Raw genomic sequence first — 26,514 nt, 5'->3', positions numbered from 1 at the left:
AACAAAATTTTTTTCAATTTTTTACTTTGTTTTTCAATTATTTGAATCGTTCAAATTTGGCATTTGCTTTCTTTATTCCGGCTATTCAAAAAAAAATGATTGAAAGTTATTTAGTGAAAACGTCATGTGTGTATTTGTTACGATGCCACGAAGAGGTCGCGCTAATATCACTCGACGTTCTTTTTGGCGTCAACATACATTGGCAGCCCAAGGCACATGACCGAGTACTCCCAGGATGCGATGACATACGTGCGTAATTATGGAACGCGGTCAATCAGCAAGCGATCGTCACGATGCCACAGCACGACTTTTCAAACAACAGTTACGATGTTTGATGGAATTTATCTTGAAGCAACGTATATGTGGTGCTGTTAGATTCTAGATGTACTCTGTTGAGTGGCAAAAGAGAGGTTTGTCGCACGCACACATTCTTCTTTGGATGGTGGATGGTGGTTACACCAGATTAAATTGATGAAATCATTTCTGTGGAAATTCCTGATGCAGAGAAAAATCAGTATTATACGAAGTGATGAAAACCAATATGGTTCATGGACCTTGATGTCACCACAATCCCACTTCGGTTTGTATGTCTGATACATTCTTTTTTGGATGGTGGATGGTGATTACACCAGATCAAATTGATGAAATCATTTCTGCGGAAATTCCTGATGCAGAGAAAGATCCAGTATTATACGAAGTGATGAAAACCAATATGGTTCATGGACCTTGCGGACACCACAATACCACTTCGGTTTGTATGTCTGACAATAAATGCACGAAACACTATCCACGTGCTTTTCTTTCGGAAACACAAACTAGAAATTATACTATATTCACCATTTTTGTCTAATTCACATTCAAAACTCATATCAATGTTGAGTGTTGCAGTTTGGTGTAATCGATAAAATACGTGGAAGCAACATGGCAGTTATTGGTCTTGAACGATACGGTCGCTACGTGACCTGCAATAAAGCGCTTTGTAGGATATTTACTTTTGCAATTCATGTATGTTTTCCGACTGTTGTGCGTCTTGCAGTTTATTTGGAGAATGGTCAAAGAGTGTATTTCAACCCAGAGAATACAATACTGCCAGTGGAAACACCGCCAGCAACAAAATTAACATTTACGAGTTTTGCTCAACTTTCGTCAGTGATCCGTTTGCGAATACATTGCTATTCGGAAATACCTTGATATTATACCAGGAATGCATCGCCGAAGAAATAGTTACGCAGAAAGTAAGGTCAACTAGTAGATGGACATCCAGGTGTGTTATCAACTAATGCATTAAGACGAATTTACACAATCCACCCAACTTCATTTGAGTCACATATACGGTGTGTGCAGGTTTTGGAGAAGTAAGCCAGCAATTACAATTGTTGGAACATCAAATCAAATAATCACTGGAATGCAAATGAAGTTCGCACACTTTTCGCGATAATCCTTTCGATATATCAGCCTTCAAATCCACGTCAATTATGGGATACGAACAAAAATGAGATTGCCGAAGACATTTTACATCGTCTGCGCTAAAAATTGGGAAAGGGTCAATTCCGGTTGATACTTCCGGTGGTTTGATATCAATTTCATTCGCCGTTTACCAGTTCGCGAAAGATGAACTAATCACGAATGATCGGACATTGGCCAAATTAACATAACTAAGATTTGAGTTCTAACGAGTTTCCATTTCAGTTCAAACGTATCCCGTTTGCAATGAAAATTGCATTTGAGATGACAATCAACAGGACACAAGGATAGTCGCATAGCGTGAGGCATAAATTTGGAAATGCTATGTTTTTCACACGGCCAGATATATGTACGTGGCGTGCTCACGAGTTGAAAAGCCATCTTTTCTGTACACCGGAAAAGAAACCAAAAAATGTTGTTTATCAGGAACATGCTCATATCTCAACAGTAGATAAAACCGAGACAGTACAAAACATAAAAATGTGTACATAATCAAACATATATTTTTATATGTATTTTTATTTCGGTTATTTTAAATTTAGTAGCGCGAGTATAAAGAAGGCTGTGTTAAATTATAAAAATAAAGTACGAAATTATAAGTAAGTACGTTTTCAAAATAATTTAACATACATATGTTAAAAAATTTATTATATCAAAATTGGCGATAGCGAAATCTTAAATTTAATAAGTACAAGAACAAATGAAAATATATGGATTATATCAAATGCATTAATTTAATTAGTACATAAAAATGTAATTAAGTCTTAAGATATGAAATCTATTTTTTTCAAGAAATACATTTTTAGAAAAAAGTATATTTCATTTTTTTTATTTTCACATATTTTTTCATCGTTTCCAAAACAGACGCTACATCAGCTCGAACCTACCTACCCGACGCCATTTCTTAAATGATTAGGGGGATTCTGTTGCTCTTGCAAGATTGCAGATTGCAAATATCCTATACCGAAATATACAATAGCACAAGAGCAGAGAAATTATAAAATCTCTTTAAAATTTACCTTCCTCAACATTTTAACGTCAAAATATGTATTTAAGTAAACTGACAGCTAGCACAGGTTTGCAATTATTTTTTACGTGTCATTGCACGAAGATAAACATGGGTTTTGGTCTGACATACTATTTTACAGCCCTTGCAAATATTTTTCTGCGTGTGTTTGTTGTTGTGCCGTTGCATGAGGTGGAAAAATCTGCAATTCGTGCACCGTGCAAGGGGTTTGGGTAACAAATGCCCACATACAGATTTGGCAGCGCCAATGGCAATCTATTTGTCAGTTAGTATGCCATAAACTTTAACCTGTCAAGATGCGGAGTTATTTAGTTTAATTGTTTGATGTTACAAACCAAACAGTATTGCTTAACGTAAATAAAATCTCTCTTATAACGTACCTATGTATATACATAAGTACATTAACACAGCTTGCGCCAATTCCTTCTAGTAGTTATAGATGTTATCATTGCTTTGTATGGTAAAAAATTTTTTATTTCAATATAAAAAGAAAAAAAATACTATTACAAAAATCTACCTGTTTTCATTGAACCAAATAGCCCCATATTTTGTCCGCCCCATTTTGGCTATGCAAAATGCTCAGGCCAAACAAAATTTCACGTTCTTCTGGGACCACATTCGCATTTAAAGAAATTAAGGTTGCGTGTGGATATGTGAACACGCGGCCCAAGGCCGCGAGTACTCAGGGCGTGTTCACCGGTGCCGCAAATAGCGTTAAATATGTTAAAGTGCAAAACCGATAAAAAAAGTTATATCATCTTGTATTCTTTAGATATTTATCTTTGAATAATTTCCATTAGTATTGATTTTTTTTATGATATTTACCGCTTAAAGAATGAGCAAAAAACATTCCTCCTTCCATCCTTATATAACAATTAATGACTATACAACAAGTAAAATAAAGCTAAGATCGTCAATAACCGAAGATTTTTTACTTTCGCGATTTGTGAGGCTCAAATCTGGGGAAATAATTTTAAGAGAATGTTTATATAAAATAATTTTTCGAAGAATTCAAGCAAGAAGTCAAAATTCAGACTGGATTACAATCACAATTGACGTCATATTAATTTATACTAGAGAACGTACAAATACAGTACGCATTTCTTTTTAGTACCGGAGGAGGACACAATGAAATAGATACTGAATTAACAAAATTAATTGCCTTCTTACGTTTGTAAAAATGTTTCTTTATTCACTTATTCTGCAAAAGGCCCGAGCTTTGGCTATTGCTTGCGCTGATGTAGAGGTCAGCACTTTAGCGCTGCTAACAGTATTGCACCGGCTATGCATGTGGCTTTTTTAATACTGTGCTGATTCCCCAAGTCGGATTCCGCTTTAATTGTGTATGTAATTACATATTATGTGTTTATGTACACTCACTTCCGAGATATACATGGTAACATCTGAGTTTCATTAAGATACCTAAATAACTGATCGATATATATATGTACCTAAAGTCAACACGACATGATAGATATCGATCTCATTTCATTAAGATATCCCACAGATAGACTGATATAACATCCAACCGAAGATTGAAAATCACTATAATAGATATATGGGACTTGAGGAAATGTTAACCCGATTTTATTCATTTATGAAATCGCGGTATATAATTACCAAAACAAGGTGTGTCTCAATTTCATTAAAACACCTTACAAATTGATTGGCCGACATATGTAAATATAGTAATTTTCTACAAAAAACAAATTATTATCAAAGAGATTTACCGATGTATTCGGTAAAAAGTTGGACAAAACCACACTTTTGGTATTTTGGAAGTGATAAGACACAATTTGTGCAAGATTATACCCCCATATATACATTCGAGCTTGATTTATACACTGTAAAGTGAAAAAAATTATATCAAACTTAAAATAATGATAGAAAATATGCGCACATAATTACATATATCGAAATAATGACACGCTATAAATAGTTTCTGAGGTATAGGACTAGACATAAAGACCAAAATACAGTTTACATAATAAATACATATATCGAAATAATGACACGCTATAAATAGTTTCTGAGTTATAGGACTTCACATAAAGACTAAAATACAGTTAACTTGTGGTTTTGCTATGAAGTTTATAGGTTTTCGAAATTTTGTGGGCGTGACAATGTTTCGCCCATCTGCGATACGATCCTCCTTAAGCCTATGAGTGAGGACGGACAGAATCCAACTAATATCATCATCCTAATCATTTATATAAATCAATTAGTTTTGGGTGTTATAAACAACCGTTAGGTGAACCAAACTATTATTATAAAAGAAAATGCTTGTTTAAAAAATCTTCCCATACTGGAACTACTGTTCAAGTCTAAAAAATTTAAATTTAATATCATTGGTTTTAAATAACTTACAATATTCCAAACCAAGTACTGTGTCACGAAAAATACTCCAAGCTTTATCCTCAGCTAACGGCGAATCTGTTGGGATTGTCAAAACACATCCCTGTTTTACTAGTTCAAAAACCATATATAAGGAGTCTTCCAATGGATCATCTAACACTTCAAACAACTTTACAACGTTTGGATGATCTAATTTCTTTAGCACGGCAATTTCTCTATAAACTCTCTCTAATGGTGAAATTGGTTTAATTAGGCCACGCTTCGCCAATCCGGCTTGTCTTATTAATCGACGTTTCGAGAGAATTTTCATTGCGTAATGGGTTGAGTCCTCTTCAGAGTAAGCCAGTTTAACTAGCCCGTATGAACCCTATAAATAAATTTAAAATATATCAAACATATTGTGGCTTAACTTATTTTGAACATAAGTGATTTATTGAATTAAATAGTTTTTCTAAAATTTAAATTTACTCTCGTAATTTAAATAATACATACATATATACAGGTTTTTTGGTACAATAAATGTAATTTATATGAGTATAATTGTATTCAATGGAAATGCAAGGAAACTTAAAAGCGCGAAAAGCTTTTAGATTTTTTTTAAACGTAATGCTAAAAAAGGATTAATTCTATATGAAGTAAATATTAATAAAGTAACATTACTTTACACAAGAGGTAAGGTAAGGTATATGTACAGTACGGCAAGAAAGTGTTTTGACAATAGAAATATAACGCTTTATTGGGGTTTTAGTTCGTAAAAGTAGTTTTTTGATAAAATATCTATCTGAGTTTATTATATACAGTTATACAGAACATTTAAAATGATGTACAAAAGGAAACATATAAAACTCAGCAAACAAGGTACATTGGAAATGCCAACATTTAATTACATTAAACATTTAATGCGTCAAGAAAGTGTTTTGACATTGCAATTTAAATGGGTATTGTAGTCTAGAAATTTAAAAAAATCGATTTTTTTTATATTTGCAAAGTTTAACTATTTAAGAATATGTGTACAAGAGAATTTTTCAAAATACAAATTATTTTCGGAGATATAGGCATTTTTCTGAACCGGCATCCAAACTGGTTCGGCCGGAACTAAACGAACAAAAGACTTTACGCGAAACTTTAAACGCATTTTTCTCAAAACTGACTTTTTCGGAACGATAACACGATTTCTCAATTTCTACTGGACCGATTTACTTGAAATTTTTATAGAGTCTTCCTTATAAGCTTGTCTATGGTTGGAACTAGCCCCATCGCAAAATTTTTATTTTTATTATTTTTAAAAAATTCGAAATAGTCAGAAAAAGTGATCCAAAAAAACTTTTTTTTTTCACGCAGATAACTAGGAGGGTTGAAATCACGGGTATGTTCACGTGGAAATTTTTAGACACTCCCCACTTCGTCAGCTCATAACTTTTGAAATTTTTTATTTTTTTTAGTTTTTAATTTTTTTCTGTACTCTTCTAAAATTAACAAATAATTAATAAAAAAATGAATACTAAAAATATTAATTGGCTTTTTTTTACGACACTTTAAAAAGTACCTGAAATTCAAGTTTCTAGACCAGAATACCCCCTTAATAAAAGAAAAAGTGAAGCAAAAAGCAAAAATTGCTAATTAATATTTTGTGTGGCTTCCCTTTACAGCACACGCAGCTTGCCGTAGGGTTTTCATTGAGTGAATTAGTTTCTCTGCGACGTAGTTATTGGGGCTTTTCGCCACTCTTCCGATATTACAGTTTTCAGCTCTGCCCGCTTCTTTGGAATCCGTTGAAATACTTTTGTTTTAAAATACACCCACAAATTTTCGATGAGGTTCATGTCTGGTAAGATTTAAATTTCGGTTTGTTGTCTTCAATTAAACTAAACTTTTGAATACTGATTGTCAAGTAAATCTTAAAAATACGTAAATACTGCCCTGAATCCATGGCATCCTCAATGAAGGCCAAATCTCCAACACCTCTACTTGAAATGCAGCCCCCAAAGGTAAGTAAAATAAATCTAAATTTCTAATTCTAAATCTAATTTTCTTAACGGATAGCCGTGGCTTCTTCCTTTCGACTTGATGTAAACTCATCTTTAAGTTGGTTAACCAAATAATTCAACCATTTAATTTTAATAAAATAACATTAGCAAAAATATAAAGACTTTCTTAAGAAATTATATTGCATGTTATACTACTCAAGTGTACCCGGTACTTCTATTTCAAATGTGCGTGACAACCATTTAAAAGGGTAAAAATAGAGATACATACATAAGTATGTATCTACTTGTTACGAAAATATTCATGGTTATAAAATGGTTAGAAATCCAAACAAGCAAAGAATTAGAGGGCGGTGACTACAAAAGAAAAACAAAATTATATATACAACGAAATATGTATGTGGCGCAAAAAAGGCAGTTCCAAACAAGAAAAAACGTTAACTTCGGTTGCACCGAAGCTAAATACCCTGCACAGGTGCATTTCTGTTAGTAACTATGTGTTCAGTTTGTATGGCAGCTATATACTATAGTAAGCCGATCTGAACAATTTCTTCGGAGATTACATTGGTGCCTTAGAAAATAATTTGTACCAAATTTCGTGAACATATCTTGTCAAATGCAAAAGTTTTCCATACAAGCACTTGATTCCGATCATTCAGTTTGTATGGCAGCTATATGCTATAGTTAACCGATCTGATCAATTTCTTCGGAGATTACATTGTTGCTTTATGAAATAATATATACCAGATTTCGTGAATATATCTTGTCAAATATGAAAGTTTTCCATACAAGCATTTGATTCCGATCGTTCAGTTTGTATGGCAGCTATATGCTGTAGTCAACCGATCTGAACAATTTCTTCGGAGATTACATTGTTGCTTTAGGAAATAATATATACCAAAATTTCGTGAATATATCTTGTCAAATGTGAAAGTTGTCCATATAAGAACTTGATTCCGATCGTTCAGTTTGTATGGCAGCTATATGCTATAGTTAACCGATCTAAACAAACTCTTTGGAGATTACATTGTTGCTTTAGAAAATAATATATACCAAATTTCGTGAATATATCTTGTCAAATGTGGAAGTTGTCCATATAAGAACTTGATTCCGATCGTTCAGTTTGTATGGCAGCTATATGCTATAGTTAACCGATCTGAACAACTTCTTCGGAGATTACATTGTTGCTTTAGAAAATAATATATAGCAAATTTCGTGAATATATCTTGTCAAATGTGAAAGTTTTCCATACAATCATTTGATTCCGATCGTTCAGTTTATATGGCAGCTATATGCTATAGTCAACCGATCTGAACAATTTCTTTGGAGATTACATTATTGCTTTAGAAAATAATATATACCAAATTTCGTGAATATATCTTGTCAAATGTGAAAGTTGTCCATATAAGAACTTGATTCCGATCGTTCAGTTTGTATGGCAGCTATATGCTATAGTCAACCGATCTGAACATTTTCTTCGAAGATTACATTGTTGCTTTAGAAAATAGTATATACCAAATTGCGTGAATATATCTTGTCAAATGTGAAAGTTTTCCATACAAGCATTTGATTCCGATCGTTCAGTTTGTAAGGCAGCTATATGTTATAGTGGTCCGATATCGGCCGCTCCGACAAATGAGCAGCTTCTTGAAGAGAAAATGACGTTTGCAAAATTTCAAAACGATATCTTAAAAACTGAGGGACTAGTTCGTATATATACAGACAGACGGACAGACAGACGGACATCGCTAAATCGACTCAGCTCGACATACTGATCATTTATATATATACTTTAAAGGGTCTCCGACGATTCCTTCTGGGTGTTACAAACTTCGTGACAAACTTAATATACCCTGTTTAGGGTATAAAAAAGGAATAATAATAAACCGCTTTAAAAACGGACCAATAAAGCAGTTACCAAAAAAGCTGTTAAAAAAACAAAGAAAAGAAAACAAAACAAAACCAATCGTGCAATTACCAAAACAAGAAAACAAAACCCATATACGTATACTAGGGTGTGCCATTTTGAGGCAACCTTTTTTTTCAACTGAAAAACAGGCTCAAAACTTTCGAAATGTGTAAAAAAAGTCACTCAAAAGATGAGCTCTTAATATTAATATTAAGAGGTGCCTCTTTCAAATTTTCTATTTTCCATATAAATTACGTGGAAAAAAAATCATTTTTTTTGTGGTGGTTATTGTGCAGAGGTTATTATATGCGCACGCGATGGCTGCCAGTAGGGATGGTAAACGCGATTCCGATTCTACTCGAAAATCGAGTTTTCTCATAAAATAATCGATTTTTCGAATGTCAAGAATCGATTCTTAATCGACTTCGACTACTGAAAATCGATTCTGAAAAATCGATCATTTTAAAAGAAAACTCGATTTTCGAGTAGAATCGGAATCGAGTTTACCATCCCTACTGGCAGCCATCGTGTGCACATATAATAACCTCCGTACAATAACCACCACAAAAAAAATGATTTTTTTTCCATGTAATTTATATGGAAAACAGAAAATTTGAAAGAGGCACCTTTTAATATTAATATTAAGAGCTCATCTTTTGAGTGACTTTTTTTTTACACATTTCGAAAGTTTTGAGCCTGTTTTTCAGTTGAAAAAAAAGGTTGCCTCAAAATGGCACACCCTAACGTATACCCATATATGTATATGTACATATATACACAAGTGAAGTGATAAAAAAATATTTCTGCTACATAAACAGATTATACAGATTAAAGATTGTGTTGCAAAAACCGAAAAAAGGTTAAGTGGGGGAAAAAAGATTCCTTCAAAAACCGGGCGCAAAAAAGAATATTTGCAAAAATATTGAACAATTTGCTGCCAAATTTGTAACAAAAATACTAATCATTTTCACTTTAGTAAATAAAAATGCGTACGGATCTAAAATGCACAAACCTTTTAGGTTTTATTTATAACATAAATGTATATTTTATAAAGTTAGTTACTATAAATATCGACGAGATAAGCGGTGAGACTTCAATTCCGAGAAATGATTTGATGATGCTGGAAACGAGATGCCGCGGAACTGGAAAATCGCGTTAGAGGAGCAAGACGTTGACGCGGCGCAGTGTAAAAGTGAATGTATCTGATCGAAGTGTATGTGTCGAATTGCTTAGAACGAATTGTGTCTGCTTACCCGTTGCCCATCCCACAGTATATACAGTAGATAACCTTTTCGTGGTAGCTTTCTGAGGGGTGAATAGCGGCCATCTTGGATTTTCAGAGGTAGCAACGCAGTGCTGTATATATTGAGGCAGTAAATACTTAGCAAATTTATTCTATTAAATAACAAAAACTATAAATATTGTTGCTTAATATAAAAGGAAATTATTTATTAATGACATATATTTACTAATATTTGATTTAAACGCCATAGTGTGTCATGTTTCGCCCATAAAAATATAATTTACTGATAGTCAGATATTCTTTATGTAGTGAGTTCTTATTAATAAAAAGCAGCCCTGTTCTTAGATTTCTCGGTGGTGAGTTTTCTTCTGAATGTATTTGTTTTCAATTGACAGACAGAAAACATAAAACGGTTTGTATTCGTAAGTTTTTGAAATATTATTACCAATAATTTTAATTTGAAAAGAAGATATTTAGGCATTTGAAGCTGAATTTTTAATACATCGTTCTAATTCTCATCCGTATACTATTTCTGATAATTTATTTTTGAATATTTAAGTTTTGCATTTTCCACACCACCCCAGAGGTTTGCAATAAAGCGCGTTACAGACTTTTTTTAGGTGTTCGGTTCTCCGGTAGGCCTATTTTCACCTTTTCAACTTAAATTAAAAATAATTAATAATTTACATAAAATTTAATAAAAATATTGCACAAAATAATTTAATAATTAATAAAGATTTCTAAGCTCTCACAATAGATGCATCCAAAATCCTACAATTCTTTTAAATATATTAAAATACAGAAGCTAGCTTTTAGAAGGGGGAGGTAGTTACCTATGTGAAATGCTCAAAAATTTGATGTGCCGAAAATGAGGGCTGGCTGCCTGCCTATTAAAAATTCTTAAAGAAAAATATGTTCTAATTCTTATAAAAAGTATTTTAAAACGTCGGGTTGTGAATTTTCGTAGCAATAAAAAGGCTCTACAATTTTTAATATAAACTTTATTATTAACACTAATATGTATTCTTATTAAAAACTTCGACATATCTTTCATTTCAAACTCAATTTCCAATTGATGTTTTCCTATAACGGCTAACGAGTTGTCAATTTGTATATGTCAAACGACAAATTACCACCCAGGATTGTATCCTACTGCATGACAAAATTTGGAAATACTTGAAGCGTGTTTAAAAATTCCACAAAAAAAAAAACAACTGATTTAACATTAAACAACAACTAATATCCCAATAAAATTGAACAGATATGCAAAGTAATTCAATATAATCACTTAAATAACGTAAAAACTTGCATTATTTAATATCTTTTAAAGTCTCGGTCATCAAAATTTAAAATTTATATGTAGTTTAAATGCTAACACAACACCCTGATTACCATGAAAGTAGCAAAAAAAGTGTAACACAACACCCTAAGATTTTCTAGAGGTGAGTATATGTATGTAAACAAAGAAAAGGTTTATTACTGTATATACTGAGGCCCATCCTTTTGTTGAGTGGGTTGGTGTATAGATGTGTTGAGTTATGCTGTAGTGTCATCAGCTGTGATGAATTGCGCTGTTGGATTAGGATGCGACAGTTTTAGCGGGTAGAGGGGGTGGATGCTTAACTCATTTAAACAAATATCAAAATGGGCACGTTTAATGATATTGCAATAATTGGACGCGAAAACAACAAAAAATTAATTTAAACAAAAAAAAAACAAAATTTAATAATAAATAATTAATAAAATAAGAAAAGGAAAAGAAACTAACATCGGCAACAAACACAACAAGAAGCAAAACGAGCAAAACGTAGAGGAAATGGATCACACGCATCGTCATATCCCCCCTCTTAATTGCAGAGTTGTATTGACTCCACTTCTAATTTCAAATTATAATATATGTATGTTGATTAACATTTACAGTTCATATCTATAAAAACTGTATTCAATACGGTTACCTTTTTAAGAGAACGGTTGCTTCCAAACTGTTTCAACTTACGATTAATTTTTGGGAAACTGAAAAACACTTTGGCACACTATATATGTACCTCCAAATATATGTATGATCAGTATATACTTTAATATATAATTATATATATATTGGCATACACATATCTAAGAAAAACGGGCCTACTTACGTTTACCCTTGTGTATCCAAAAACACAAATTTAATAAAAAAAATTGTTCATGTATACGCTTGACCACATTTCCCGGCAATACCCATTATGCTCTAAAAGTAAGTAAGTATAAGCGCAAATAGTAAGCTTGGGCAAATTCGAAAAGTAAAGGCCAAAACAAAAAGAACAAAAAAAAAAAACAGCATACAAGGTGGTTTCCAAAGTAAACAGGACTTTTTGAATCTAGCGCCCCCTGGTGGCGCAATCTATATGTCGACTGGTGCGTTAGAATCTGCTATCGATTGTCCAGTGAGAATTTCATAACATTTCATCGATTGGAAGTGAATGGCTGCGTTTCTAGTGTCAATATGTTTGTGTTATCGGTGCGAAAATGAGCTTCGAACAAAGAGCCAACATTAAATTTTATTTTAAAATTGGTAGAACTTTTACCGAAACGTTTCAATTGATGAAACAAGTTTATGGCGATGATTGCCTATCCCAAAGCAAAGTGCACGAGTGGTTTCAACGTTTTCAAAATGGTCGTGAGGCCAATCAAAATCCGTGATCACCGGAAACTCCATCGAAACTTTGAATTCATCAAAAATCAGTCGAAATCATTATTGAAATTCATGCAAATGAAATTGAACATCTCCAAAACATCGATTTATTGCATTTTTACCGAACATTTGGGCTTACGAAAGGTGTGTGCACGGTTTGTTCCGCACAAATTCACTGACGACCAAAAATTCTCAGAATCCAGCATTCGGAGGACATCTTGTGTAAAAACAACCTCACATTTATATACATATGTATATACATAAGTATGTACATATATAAAAGAAAGTTTTGTTAGTTACACCATTTATAACTCAAGAACGGCTAAACCGATTTGGCTGAAAATTGGTGGGGAGGTAGCTAAGAACCATCGTAAGGACATAGGATACATTTTATCTCTTTATGCCAAAATTTAATACAACTCATAAACATAAAATTTATGTTTCAAATAATAAACATTTGTTCAAAATTCATGTTTGTAGAAATCATTTGAATATATGCCTACAATTTTAAACAGATTCTTCATAAAAAATAATACAATTGCTAAGTATTTGGAATAGTAGAAAAGAACTGCAACCAAATATGCAGTGAAGTGGATTGGCTCAGTAATCAGTATATTACATATACCACGTGCATCCCAAAAGACTGATGTCATAACCTTTCCAGCGGATTTTTTCGTCTTTCCATGCCTGAGAACCGGTTCATCATGTGCAGTCCACTAGAATGACAGTCGATTAGACTCCAGTGGGAAATGATGGAGCTATGTTTCTATTTTCACACACCGACGCAAAAATTCGGTTTTATTACGATTAAAGAGCACTCAAACACTTCTCAGAATCAGTTATTCGTTGTTTTTATTGGATTATGAACTTGCGAGGCACCCACTTTGCACATAGTTCTCGCATCTTTAGAACATCATTGTCCTCGGTGCTCAATTCGAATGTTTCCGGCTTAGCAAATATCTTTTCAACGGTGGATTTCCCTGAGCCTAATTCAACAGTATTTTCCCCCAAAAAGAAATGCTTTATTAACACACGAAATGCTTTATGATCCATTTTTTTGTAAACTAACACAAGTTGCTTCACAAAAATGCTATATCTTTTTAACTAATAGTTATAATCCAACTAATAGAAATCATATAGATGGTAGTAGTAGTATTATCTATGTATCAGCCACAGTAAAGCGTGGACGGGTCCTCTAGTTAAAAATAAAGTACAAAAAAGAAGAATATACGGTCGAAAGAAAAAAACAAAAAAAAAATACAATTGGCAAAAAAATCACATACACACGTATTGGCATTTTCAATTGTTCACACACACTCATACATACTTATATACAAAGATCAAATCGGCACCTTTCCAGCAAAAAATCTAGCCATATTACGTATGCATATAAACACGCACATATAGTGCAGATTCATATACATACAAAGGTTATTAACCTTTTTTTCCTTTACTAACGAGTACGAAACAAAAACTAAATATAAAGAAAACAAGAACAAAATTAATAGCACAACTAAAAAACAATCGGGAATACGGAAAACGAAATACGAGTTCGTTATTTGATACATTGCGTATACAACAAAAATACAAAGTTTTTATTTTAAAGATTTCACACGTATTTATTGTTACTAGTGTATACTGAGAGAATTTCTCTTTTCTCTTATTTTCACCTTTTATAGTAACTAAATGAACGGAGATGCTAAGGAATCTAAATAAACACAATATCTGAAAGTGCAAAAAATGATTTCCGAAGAAAAGAGCCCATGTACACCGGCAAAAGCTACACGCTCAACGCAAAAAAAACTGAAAGATATTTCATATACTAAATTTATTTCTTAGTGTGACAGTCGAATTTGATACTGCTCTCTATTTTCATCTTCACCGATTCAGGACAATTCTGAATCGGTATTAGAAATAAAAAAAAGAAAATCTAGGCAATTTCTGGACAAATCTTCAAGCTGAGTATGACGCAATTGTTGAATCTGACGAATCAGATATACCTGAAAATTTCAAATCCTCAGCATACGACAAATATGAAAACTGCTTAGACCAGTACGAATAAACGAAAGCTATGATCTCCGATCAATTGAAATTAATTAAAGCAATTGTACCTACTCCAGAACCGAGAGTAGAGCTGCCACAAGTTCAAAGCCAAGAGGTGAGTTCAGGCATCCGTCTCAAGGTGCCCGCATTTAACACTGAAATTTTTCATTGTGGTTATGAACAATGGCCGTCCTTCCGAGACATATTTACAGCCGTGTACATAAACAATCCAAAATAATCACAAGCGCAAAATTGTATAAGCTCCGATACAAAACAAAAGATCAAGTAGGCGTTATAGTCAAACAGTTCGCTTTAATGACGAAAATTTCAATTTTGCTTGGGAAGCTCTGAAGGCTCGTTACGATAACTAAAGAATATTAGTCGACAAACAAGTGACAATATTAATGAATTTACCAAAAATTCAGAAGGAAACAAGTGAAGAATTCATAAAACTTCAATCCACTGATTCGAAATGCTTGTCGGTTCTATCGACACAGAATATTAAAATTTAAAAAATTAAATATTAACGAAAGAAATAATTTTGTCGGAACAAAAAGACTATGTACAAATTGTCTATCACATTATCACAATCTTAATAATTGCAAATGCAAATTCAATTGCGTATATTGCCAGAAGAGGCATCATTCAATGTTGCACTTCAATAACTTTCCCAGCACACCCCAAAGTAGCGCTTTCTCAAAAAGAACCACAAGTTTGGTTGCAACCGCAACTTCCGAAACACAAAACCCCGAAATTTGCCAAGAGACACCATGCTGCTCAAAGGCATTAAAAACTCAAACGCTACACAGCGAGAATCAAAGTAGGGTGATACTACCCACTGCAGTCATCTCAATCGAACACCAAGGAGAACTTTTCAAACTGAGAGCCTTAATAGACCAAGGATCACAACGATCACTCATAGCGTCTAGGGCACAAAACAGGCTAAAACTACCAACAAAACAAGCCAATTTTAAAATAACGGGAATGGGCGGAAGAGTAGTACAAAACTCAAATAAAATCTGCCCCATTACCCTAATATCACATGGAGGAACTAAGCCCATGCGAACAAAATCATTTAAGGATAATACTACTCATTCTACTTGCCACATCATGCAGTAGTGAATCCAGAAAACAAAACAACAAAAGTTAGAGTTGTCGTCAATGCCTCAAGATCCACCAGCTCGAGGAAATCCCTAAATTATATTTTATTCACGGGACCCACACTCCAACCAGATTTAATGCTCCTCATATTAAATGGGCATATATACAAAAACGTTTTCAATGGGGATGTCGAAAAAATGTATCGACAAATAATCATACATAAGGCTGATTAAGATTTTTAGCGAATTATTTTCCGAAAATTACCCAATAGTCCACTACGAGACTTTAAATTGAAAACAGTTACCTTTGGCGTAAACTGTGCCCCATACCTAGCCATTCGTACACTATACGAATTGGCAGAAGACACAAAGTCAGAATTTTTTGGCAACATAAGTGTTAAAAACACAAATGTATGTAGATATCCTGTCTGGGAGCCACAGCTTCTCACAAGTGTACGAGTCGTTATCACAGGTGATACAGGACGTCAAATATATCTTAAATAATATACCAAAAGAGAATTTTTTGGGTAGTAATTTCCTTATATTCGAAAAGAAAAGTACAACAAAAATACTGGGTATCCAATTGAATGCGATATAGGACCAGTTTTCGTACACGACAGAAACCATATCCGCATTAACCACCATAAAAAAGAGATAAATTTTATTCTCAATGGCAAAAATTTTCGACCCCGCAAGATGGCTTTCGCTAATTATGATGCAAACGAAAATCCTGATTCAAGAATTGAAGCTAGACGAAACCGACTGGGACGAACAAGTGAAACCTCTTCGCTTAGAAAAGTGGTCCCAGATTGCTAATAATCTGATAGACATTTTGCAGATACAAAAATGATACAAAATACTGATTCAAAAATCTTGAGCTATATGGTGCGCTACTACTTGCCAAATTAATGCACACACATTTAAACATAACATAGAACAAAATTGTCCCAAAGGGATAGAGATTCGACACTTCTCATAAAATATTGCTTAACAAGTAGTTTCCTAAATTCTCAAATAGAATAACTATAAAGTAAATTCAAGAAGTTAATTCATCTAGGCTTACAAAAGCAGAGGTCGCTCTTACTGCACCTATGTACATAAGCGCTCCTCATAAGGCTAGTTGGTGGGAATCGGTTGAGCATCTTGAACATTCCATTTCAAAAATCCCTCTCATTTAGCAACCCTAACCCCATGGTATGCTTTCAAAGGTGCACCCATTCTGGACATACCTGAGCCAGGCGTGGAGTGCTTACCTTAATAAGCCGATCAAAAAAAATTGCGACAATCGCTATTAATACAGAAAAGGCAAATAATAAATAAAGTAAAATCAGTAAAATCAAATAAACATGCAAAGTAAAGTTGCTTATCTCAAGCACCTACACGCTTCTTAAAATTCATATCAAACGAAAAGCCGTTTTCTACACAAAGGTGTAAATATGGATCAATTAGAACTTCATCACCAAATATTCTACAGTCGCCATGCTACTCCAATAGCAGTACGCCGATATATATTCAATCGTATATACACACATGTGATACTAGGCAAAACATTCGCCTAGGAGGCCCGGGATGTTTAAATGAGCTAAGCCTCCCCCTACCATACTACTATACATAGTCGGGAAAAATTGGCGCATCCTAGTATAACACACCAAACTCAACAAGATTTCACTACCCAACGATACCTCACACTACTAAACAGCAAAAAGGATGATCACCACATATCGAACGTGAGAAAAAAGGAATTAAATTAAAGACATTCCGTTTACAACAACCGGACAGCGATGTGGCGCGCTATATGTGTATGTATATACTCAGGTAGAAGTTGGTTTGTAAAAATGTAAAGACTTTCTTAATAAATTATATTGTATATTAAACTACTCAAGTATACCCGGTACTTTTATTTCAAATGTGCGTGACAACCATTTAAAAGGGTAAAAATAGAGACAAATATGTACATATCTACTTGTTAAAAAATATGAGTCTTTTCCGCTATTTTGTCATATAATCTTTGAGTTGTTGGTTTCTTTAAAAAATGGTGAAATATAAAATGAGGTAACTTTACATAAATATCGGGTGATTTTTTAAGAGCTTGATAACTTTTTTTTTAAAAAAAAACGCATAAAATTTGCAATATCTCATCGGTTCTTTATTTGAAACGTTAGATTGGTTCATGACATTTACTTTTTGAAGATAATTTCATTTAAATGTTGACCGCGGCTGCGTCTTAGGTGGTCCATTCGGAAAGTCCAATTTTGGGCACGTCGAATTTTCAGTGAATGGGCCCTAGAAAAGTTGGCAGAAAATCCGCTTTTTTATCGACAAATTTTGTTCAGCGATGAGGCTCATTTCTGGTTGAATGGCTACGTAAATAAGCAAAATTGCCGCATTTGGGGTGAAGAGCAACCAGAAGCCGTTCAAGAACTGCCCATGCATCCCGAAAAATGCACTGTTTGGTGTGGTTTGTACGCTGGTGGAATCATTGCACCGTATTTTTCAAAGATGCTGTTGGACGCAACGTTACGGTGAATGGCGATCGCTATCGTTCGATGCTAACAAACTTTTTGTTGCCAAAAATGGAAGAACTGAACTTGGTTGACATGTGGTTTCAACAAGATGGCGCTACATGCCACACAGCTCGCGATTCTATGGCCATTTTGAGGGAAAACTTCGGAGAACAATTCATCTCAAGAAATGGAACCGTAAGTTGGCCACCAAGATCATGCGATTTAACGCCTTTAGACTATTTTTTGTGGGGCTACGTCAAGTCTAAAGTCTACAGAAATAAGCCAGCAACTATTCCAGCTTTGGAAGACAACATTTCCGAAGAAATTCGGGCTATTCCGGCCGAAATGCTCGAAAAAGTTGCCCAAAATTGGACTTTCCGAATGGACCACCTAAGACGCAGCCGCGGTCAACATTTAAATGAAATTATCTTCAAAAAGTAAATGTCATGAACCAATCTAACGTTTCAAATAAAGAACCGATGAGATTTTGCAAATTTTATGCGTTTTTTTTTTTAAAAAAAGTTATCAAGCTCTTAAAAAATCACCCGATATAAGAATTTTACCTCAAATTGGTCTGCTTTGAGTTATCAGTCGATTGTGAATTGCAGCAACTTACCATGGTTGCCACTGAAAACGGTGTCGCATAGTTGCAGGATTGTCGCCAAACAAATTGCATTTAAAAATGCACAGCTGTCAGAGAACGTTTATCATAGAGAAGGTTCACTTTTTAGATATCGGAATTTTTTGCAGGGGTACTCGGCAGAGATGAGGGAGTTCCACCACAGACAAATTTTAAGCGTGTTTCACCAGAGTTTTGCAGCAGGGGACTCGAAAATAGTAGAATTGAGCATTTTCGGTGTTAAATGAGAAATATAATGCTAATTTCAATGCAAAGAAATGTACGCCTACAGATTCGTTTATTTTCTATGCGCAACCGACTCGGCATATAATTTATATATGATCGGCATATATTTGGTATCAAAGCACATACTTAGCATATAAGTATGTATATTAAAATTTACCTACATACATACATATATATGTATTTCATGATGATTCCATAAAATCATTAAAAATATATAATAGAGTAAATTTTGTATTATTACCCAAATAATTAATATAAGTTGAAGGGAATTAGTTTTAAATTTATACATTTACATTAAAAGTTCTGATATCATTTTAAGGGGTCCCGGTGGTCTAGAATTTTCAAGAAATCGATTTTTTTTTTTGTTTGATAGTTCGAAAGTATAGTCCTTTAAGAGTTTTTGGAAGGATATTCACATTATTTTAGCTTCTACAGCCGTTTTAGCAGGTAGCGCGCGGTGCTCAATGAATGGATGCTTTGTACGTCATTTATCTCAAAACAACGTTTTTCGGCGTGCCGATGATGAAAAAAAAACGATCCATCTGAATCGCTTGAAATTTTAATATGGTGTTTATAAGATCAATATCTATCGCTGGGACTACGATCAAATTTTAATTTTAAGAACTTCGATTTTTTTCGATCTTGTTGTTTTCAGAATCTGAACTTCAAAAGCGCGAAATTTTTTTAATTTTCATTTTTTTTTGGTTGTAGTCCCAGCGATAGCTGCACTCCTACTGATTAATAATTTATTTGGTTTTTATGTTTCAGATGTTCTGAAGAGTCAAAATTAACAACGGCACCGGTAGTCATTTTTTAAGATAGCTTTTTTGGACGCCATTTTTAATATTGTTAAATTTTTTTTTATTTAACCAAAAACTATTTTTTTACTTCTCATAAGTGTATAAATAAACTGTAAACATTTTAAATCGATTTCTCTTTTTTTAAACCTTAAAAATAATCCAGAAAACACCCTTAATTTGAGGGTACTAGACCACCGGGGCATGTCTACATGCAACATACAAATATGTATGTATGTATGTAAATATGTACACTCAATGCTTCATGCGAAATTTCCGTTGACACATACAACCAATGGCGAAGCTCACGTTTTGTCAAAGAGCCAATGTGTCGACGAACCGACGTGTCGACAAAGCGTCACAACATTGTATTGTTGGTAGAAACAATTGTTGTGCCGAAAAAATAAGCGAACGATCGGCGATTGTCACCACTTCCCTTGCCGCTCTAACAGCTTTACCAACAAACTTGTGTAAATATGAACATATGTATATGTATGAGCGTGCATACATATCGACGCAGATTTTTGCAAGCCGCATAAAAATATTTATACCCTGAACAGGGTATATTAAGTTTGTCACGAAGTTTGTAACACCTAGAAGGAAGCGTTGGATACCCTATAAAGTATATACATACACATATATAAATGATCAGTATGTTGAGCTGAGTCGATTTAGCCATGTCCGTTTGTCCGTCTGTCTGTGTGTCTGTATATATACGAACTAGTTCCTCAGTTTTTATACTCTCGCAACAAAGTTGCTATTATAGTTTTGTTCACATAACGGTTGTTTGTAAGTCCTAAAACTAAAAGAGTCAGATATAGGGTTATATATACCAAAGTGATCAGGGTGACGAGTAGAGTTGAAATCTGGATGTCTGTCTATCCGTCCGTCTGTCCGTCCGTCCGTCCGTGCAAGCTGTAACTTGAGTAAAAGTTGAGATATCATGATGAAACTTGGTATACATATTTCTTGGCTCCATAAGAAGGTTAAGTTCGAAGATGGGCAAAATCGGCACACTGCCACGCCCACAAAATGGCGAAAACCGAAAACCTATAAAGTGTCATAACTAAGCCATAAATAAAGATATTAAAGTGAAATTTGACACAAAGGATCGCATTAGGGAGGGGCATATTTGGACGTAATTTTTTTTGGAAAAGTGGGCGTGGCCCCACCCCTCACTAAGTTTTTTGTACATATCTCGGAAACTACTACAGCTATGTCAACCAAACTCTATAGAGTCGTTTCCTTCAGGCATTTTCATATACAGTTCAAAAATGGAAGAAATCGGATAATAACCACGCCCACCTCCCTCTCTTCAAGAAGCTGCTCATTTGTCGGAACTGCCGATATCGGACCACTATAACATATAGCTGCCATACAAACTGAACGATCGGAATCAAGTTCTTGTATGGAAAACTTTCACATTTGACAACGTATCTTCACGAAATTTGGTATATGTTATTTTCTAAGGCAAAAATATAATATCCAAAGAAATTTTTCAGATCGGTTAACCATAGCATATAGCTGCCATACAAACTGAACGATCGGAATTAAGTTCTTGTATAGACAACTTTCACATTTGACAAGATACATTTACGAAATTTGGTATATGTTATTTTCTAAGGCACCAATGTAAGTAGTATATAGCTGCCATACAAACTGAACGATCGGAATCTAGTGCTAGACTTTTGCATTTGACAAGATATATTCATGAAATTTGGTATATATTATTTTCTAAAGCAACAATGTAATCTCCAAAGAAATTGTTTAGATCGGTTAACTATAGCATATAGCTGCCATACAAACTGAACGATCGGAATCTAATGTGCTGGTATGGAAAACTTTTGCATTTGACAAAATATATTCATGAAATTTGGTATAAATTATTTTTTAAGGAACCAATGTTATCTCCGAAGAAATTGTTCAGATCGGCTTACTATAGCATATAGCTTCCATACAAACTGGACACATAGTTACTAAAAGAAATGCACCTGTAAAAGGTATATTAGCTTCGGTGCAGCCGAAGTTAACGTTTTGTCTTGTTTTTACATTCCTTGACAAATACAGTCAATCCCGGTTATGTGCCATAATAAAAATTACAGATTTTTGTGGTTTGTTAAAAATAAAAATATAATATGGCACATGCGAGTGCAGATACTTAAGCGAGTGGTACTTAAAACAATAATTTCTATGTATTTCAAAAAGTTAAGAGAGATGATTTTCATTTAAGCGGGGTACTATTTAACCGGGAATCACTGTACACATAAATCAGAGGAATATTGAATATTTTCTTTGAAACGTTTCTTGACTTGAACATCGACAAATAAACTATGTTGTCAATTTTATTGTTATATTTGCGGCGTTGTCGCTTTTGCCTTCTAATACAAATAACAGAAATTGTTCAATTTATGATTTTTAGCTTTTGCCATCATTGCAAAAAGACGCTTGGTGGTAAAGGCATGCTTGGGGAGATGTAATGGTGTTTGTTTTTATAAATGATGCGAGTTTGCCTGTTGAAAGTGCGCTTGCGTTCATGAATGAAAATGTTGTTGTTGTTGTGTGTTTTTCTACAAATTTCGGCATCGATTATTTGGTTGCCATATTGACTTATGACGCTGCTGATGCTATTTGAGACAATTGTTGTTTTGTAATTTTTGCGGGTGACATATCTACATGTGTACGCATATCTGTGCCTACGAGAGAGCAACATCTCGAAAAAGAGCAACCCGGACTGGCCGATAACCAATATGGATTTCGCAGACACAGGTCAACAATAGACGTAATCAAAAAGCTTACTGACGTCGCAAGTAAAGCTATAGAAGGAACTCGATGGATGTATGGCTCCAAAGAGTACTGCGCGGTAGTCACTTTCGATGTTAAGAATGCCTTTAATTCAGCCTACTGGCCGCATATAATAAGAGCTCTCCAATTAAAGAAAACACCACCCTATTTGCTGAATATCGTCTCCAACTACCTGTCGGACAGGGTCCTGCTATACGAGACAGACGAAGGAACACAACGCTATATGGTGACGGGCGGAGTTCCACAAGGCTCAGTCCTAGGCCCATTCCTGTGGAATATCTTATATGATGGAGTGCTGCGCTTCCCATTACCCAAGCAGGTGCAAATAACTGGATACGCGGATGACATCGCGGTGACTGTGGTAGCAAAAGAAATTCACGAAATAGAGCGTTTGTGCAATCATACAGCGGAAAAAATCAAAGAATGGCTTAGGGTAACAAAGCTTCAACTAGCTGGCCAAAAGACGGAAGCAGTACTAATCACAAGCAGGAAGAAATTAGAGGTCGCTACACTCAATATTGACGGATATACCATTACCACACAGCAATCTCTGAGATATCTAGGAGTGATGATAGACTCGAGGTTAAGTTACAAGACGCATATAGATAAAGCTTGTGAAAAAGCATCTAGGGTGACGGCGGCGCTAACGAGGATAATGGCCAACATTGGTGGACCAAGTCAGAATAGACGAGTCCTCTTGGCCAAAGTGAGTCAGTCTATACTTATGTATGCTGCACCCATATGGGGGATAGCGCTACAGCAGAAAACATACGCAGAAAAGGCGAAATCAATAGTACGACTGAATGCAATCAGAGTTGCATGTGCCCTCCGCACTGTATCACATCAGGCGGCTGGAGTTATATCAGGCCTCATGCCACTAGACATAACGGATGTTATAGAGAATATCTATACAAATACGGACATGACTACGGAACAAACTGCTCCTACTGCAGCAACAGCAATGAAAATGCATTACATATATTCTTTTCCTGCCCACAATATGAAAAAGAAAGACTAGAAATAGAGAATGTGATAAACGATCGCGTGACTCCGGAGATCATAGTGCCTTACATGATCGAATCGAAGGTGGTGTGGGATAGAATGAGAGCGTGGGCAGCTATAGCTATGCAAGAGTTAAGAAAGAAAGAGTGGCAACGCAGCGAAAACAGAAGGATTAATCGGAATCAGACCGAAAATGTGTGAATGAAAAGCCGAATGGCTAAGCTTGGTCCCACGATGTAATGCCTAACGGCGGTTCCGTGGGCCAAATACAAGCAAATACGACGGAGTTTAGGGTTTAGTACGTAGGCGTACTGTGTCGTAAGTCCAGATTGGTATACGAATCGTTCATATCGTCCGGAAAAATGACGATATCTTTGAAGATTCCCCATCCGAAACCAAAAAAAAAAATGTTAGTGCATGCATTATTTATGTGCCAATGTCATGTGCACATATTTATGTATGTACATATGAGCAGCGCGCACATGTTATTATTGATATGTGACAATATGATTTGAATTCGTGAAAGCTAACATAAACACATATGGTCATAATACATGTGAATATAAGTTTTGAATGATAAAATATACGACTTATGCACATGTTTATCACTATTGTAATATATTTAATTTTTTGAAGTTATACTTCTTATTCGAGTTCGGAAAAGGTTGCGATAGATTCAGGTTGCGCAGCCTTGCTCAATATGAATCTAACGCAACCTTGTCTGCGAAGATGTTCGAGCAGCAAGCGAAGCGGTGACAATCGGCGATCGTTTGTTCATTTCTTTCGGCACAGCTCGGCTTTTCTACCAACAACACAATGTTGCAATGCTTATGCTGTTGTTGTTTTTGTAGAACAGTGTTTCAATTTTTGGTTGGTGACATATTCACATGTGTGCGCATATGTATGTTTGTATGCTTGTGCATTATTGAAGTTATGCTTCTTTTTCTTTCGTTTGTCTTTCATTTCTGCGAATTCTCAACTATTTTGCGTATCTTTTGGTTGAAATGCTCTGCGTTGGCCATAGGAAAATTAAGGCTATACTTTACAGGATCATTTCTGTAGTTGGTCTTCATTTACATTTTTTGGAAATCGACCCGCGATGACGAGGTATATCGTTTTATCTGACAGCGTGAGGTTTAAGAAGTTCATTTCTAATTTTGTCTTGTGGCATATTAGAAATGATGTTTCTTCGAAAATCGTTCGCTTACAACGGATAAAACGACTTCTGAGTGGTGATTTTAATGAATAAATTCCTTTTGGTTGAAATGCTCTGCGTTGGCCGTTGAAAAGTTAAGACTATACTTCTCAGGATCATTCATTCCTTTAATTTCTTCAAAGAAATTAATGACCTTTAGAAATATGCATATTTGCATTATTTCGTTGTCATTTCCACATTCGTAGCAATAGAATTTCTATGGCATAAGTAAAGTAATGGCCGCCGATTGTCACCCCTTGCCGCTGTAGCAGCTTCGCCTACAAACATGCGTAAATGTGTATGTATGTATACGTATGATCGTGAATACATATCGACGCAGATTTTTGCGAGAAGCACCAGAAAGTTGTGCAATTTATGATTTTTGGCTTTTGCCATCGTCGCGAAAAGAGGACTTGTTGGCAAAGGCATGCTCGGGGAGATGTTACGGCCTCTGTTTTTATGAATGAAGCGAGATCGATTGTGGAATTTGCGCCTGCGTTCATGAGTGAAATCGTTTTTGTTGTAAAATGTACTAAATTTGTTCTTCGCCAATTTGGCTGCATATTGTCTTGTGAAGATCAATTTTTTGTTGGTGACATATTCATATGTGTACGCATATGTAAGTTTGTATGCTTGTGCGTTATTTGTTTGGCAATGTATGCAAATATATGTACATATAAGTATATATGAATGTATGAACATGCAAGTCAATGCGCGCACATGTAATAAGTATATTGATAAGTGATGAAAATATGATTTCAATTTCTGAACGCGCACACGATGGTTCTAATAATTTTGTTTAAGTATAGAAATATGCTTTTGTAGAACATTTGCTTTCGCAAACATACAGACAAATGTGCAAACGACATAATATATGTAAGTATGATTGTTTCGCATTTTGCTTCTGCGTCGGTCAAATTTCTATACAAAAATCGGCTGAAATGTGTGAGAAAATAAAAAATGGACAACTAGGGCAAATAATTTTTAAAAAATTTATTGACAATTAAATATAAATGAAAATACATTTAAATTTACTTAAATTTATTGAAATTTCGTTTCGCATTTTTCGGCACTTTCAAATTAATTAATATAAGTAAAATTCACGACTTAACCCGCACACGTCTTATTCGCGCAAAATTTCCAACTTTATGAAAATTGGCGCAATTATTGACACTTCAATTTTATGTAAAGTTTAAAACATGTGTACATATGAATATATAATATAGATTCCTGCAAAATTTCCAACTTTATGAAAATTGGCGCAATTATTGACACTTCAATTTTATGTAAAGTTTAAAACATGTTTACATATGAATATATGATATATTTGATTTTGACACTTGTCTTAATATACAAAATTGGGCCAAAACGAAACAATGAAATACATAATTACTTTTGCATGTCAATATGGAAATGCCGACGACAAAACGCAAAGGCATATATTGCACATACATACATACAAGCGATTTCTTGGTTGAAAGCAAAAATTGAAGCATGAGAAATTGAAATGCCGACGGCAAAACGAAATTGCTTACATTCGTACATTGATATG

The 26,514-nt window shown here is 34.5% G+C and overlaps 1 protein-coding gene and 1 pseudogene across 2 annotated transcripts in view; one reads left to right on the top strand and one right to left on the bottom strand.

Annotated features, from left to right (window-relative positions):
- LOC126764078 (craniofacial development protein 2-like) overlaps nucleotides 1-26,514 on the bottom strand; it is a 379,198-nt gene that overhangs the window by 98,422 nt on the left and 254,262 nt on the right. The window lies entirely within an intron of this gene.
- LOC126764785 (small nucleolar RNA U3) lies at nucleotides 24,799-25,001 on the top strand (annotated as a pseudogene).

This window comes from Bactrocera neohumeralis, unplaced genomic scaffold (genome assembly GCF_024586455.1).
Source record: "Bactrocera neohumeralis isolate Rockhampton unplaced genomic scaffold, APGP_CSIRO_Bneo_wtdbg2-racon-allhic-juicebox.fasta_v2 cluster09, whole genome shotgun sequence".
In the NCBI taxonomy this organism is placed as follows: Eukaryota; Metazoa; Arthropoda; class Insecta; order Diptera; family Tephritidae; genus Bactrocera; species Bactrocera neohumeralis.
Note: the sequence above shows the minus strand (reverse complement) of the source record. Positions and strands in the feature narration are given on the sequence as shown.